We start from the raw sequence: 2079 nt of genomic DNA on the forward strand, positions 1-2079 counted from the left end.
GCTGCCCCCCCGCAGCGCCCGGGGCCGGGGGGCTCACCTGGCGTCCGCCTCGCTGTAGTACTCCCGGGCCACGATGTCCTCGAACAGCTCCCCGCCTGTCACCCTGCGGGGCACACAGCGCCGCGGGGACACCGCGCCATCAGCCCCTGCGGAGCCCACCTGGGACCCCCCCTCCTCCCCCAGCAGACACCACCCCCTCAGGAACCCCCACCCCCGGGGACACCCCCACGAGGAGCCCATTGAGGGCACCCCCACCTTAGGGACCCCCCTGGGGACACCCCGCACTCACAGGTCGAACACGAGGTAGTGGAAGCCCTCCTCCGAGATGCTGTCGTGGAGCCGCACTGCGGGGACAGGGACAGGTTGAGGGGACAGCGGGTGGCACTCAGCACCCCCTAAATGTCACCCAGCAGGTGGCACCCGGTGCGTCCCCCAGCAGCACCCAGCATGCACTCAGCGTCCCCAAAGTGTCCCCATGGCACTCAAGTGTCCTTACATGTCACCCAGCACTTCCTCAGGTGGCACCTAATGTGTCACCAAGTGCCACCAGCTGTCACCCGGTATGTTCCCAGCTGTCCCCAGGTGCCGCCTGGTGTCCATAAGTGCCACCCAGCAGCACACAGATGCCACCCAGAGGTCCCCAGGTGCCACCTGGTGTCCCCCAGCAGCACCCAGATGCCACCTGACCTGTCCCCAGGTGCCACCCAGGTGCCAACCAGCTGACCTGAGTGCCACCCTGGTGACCACAAGTGTCATCCAGCAGTCCCCACGTGCTGCCCCTCACCACCAGGCGCAACCTGGTGTCCCCAGTATAACCCCAGGTGCCACCCAGCCTGCCCAGAAGTGTCACCCAGGTGCCACCCAGCTATCTCCAAGTGCCACTTCGTTTCTGTAAGTGCCACCCAATAGCACCCAGGTGCCACCTCACACCTACAGGTGCCATCTGGTGTCCCCAGCAGAATCCCCAGGTGCCACCCAGCCTCTCCCCGGGTGTCACCCTGTGCCACCCAGCAGCCCCCAGGTGCCACTCTACAACTCCAGATGCCACCCAATTGTCCCCAGGCACCACTTGATATTCCTAAATGCTACCCAGCAGTACTCAGGTGCCACTCAGCCTGTTCCCAAGTGTCATCCAGGTGCCACCCAGGTGTCCATAACTGCCATTCCTCAGCACTGAGGTGCCACCCCGCACCCCCAGTTGCCAGCCAGCTGTCCCCAGATGCCACCTGATGTCCCCAGCAGCATCAAGGTTATACTGTACACCCTTAGGTGCCACCCAGTTGTCCCTAAGTGCCACCCTATTGTCCATAAGTGTCACCCAGCTGTCCCCAGGCGCCACCTGGTGTCCATAAGTGTCACCCAGCAGCACTCAGATGCCACCCAGCCTGTTCTCAAGTGTCACCCAGGTGCCATCAGGCTGCCCCCAGGTCCCAGCCAGCTGTCCCTTGCTATCCATAAATGCCACCCAGCAGTACCCAGGTGCCACTCAGGTGTCCATTAGTGTCACTCTGTAGCACCGAGGTGCCACCCCACACCCGCAGGTGCCACCCAGCTGTCCCCAACTGCCACCCTATTGCCCATAAGTGTCACCCAGCAGCATCCAGGTGCCACTCCGCACCCCCAGGTGTCCCCAAATGCCATCCAGCCGTCCCCACCGCGCTCACCGATGTTGGAGTGTTTCAGCAGCCGGCAGATGCGTGCCTCCCTCTCCAGCTTCTGGTGGTCTGGGCACAGCGAGAGCCACCGCCGTCACCTCACTGTCACTGTCACTGTCACTGCCCCCAGCCCCCAGCCCCCAGCCCCCAGCCCCCAGCCCCCAACCCTCAGCCCCCGTCCACTGCCCACACACACAGCTCACACACACAGCTCACACACACAGCTCACACACACAGCTCACACACACAGCTCACACACACACAGCTCACACACACAGCTCACAAATGCACGCACACCCAGGAGCACAGAGGGGCAGCAGGATGGGGGCAGGTTTGGGGGTGAGGGGCAGGTAGGGGGTGATGGGGCAGGTATGGGATCAAGGGGGCAGGGGAGCAGGTTAGGGTTATAAAATCGGTATGAGGC

The 2079-nt window shown here is 63.7% G+C and overlaps 1 long non-coding RNA gene across 1 annotated transcript; it reads right to left on the reverse strand.

The window, feature by feature from the left end:
* Positions 1-15: 15 nt before the first annotated feature.
* Positions 16-1771, reverse strand: LOC104915783. The gene is made up of 3 exons (XR_796459.2): positions 1665-1771; positions 290-344; positions 16-103 (listed from the first exon to the last, which is right to left on the reverse strand). It is a non-coding gene; the product is annotated as an uncharacterized LOC104915783 (long non-coding RNA).
* Between the last annotated feature and the right edge of the window lie 308 nt (positions 1772-2079).

Source organism: Meleagris gallopavo, unplaced genomic scaffold, assembly GCF_000146605.3.
Source record: "Meleagris gallopavo isolate NT-WF06-2002-E0010 breed Aviagen turkey brand Nicholas breeding stock unplaced genomic scaffold, Turkey_5.1 ChrUn_random_7180001851168, whole genome shotgun sequence".
Classification (NCBI taxonomy): Eukaryota; Metazoa; Chordata; class Aves; order Galliformes; family Phasianidae; genus Meleagris; species Meleagris gallopavo.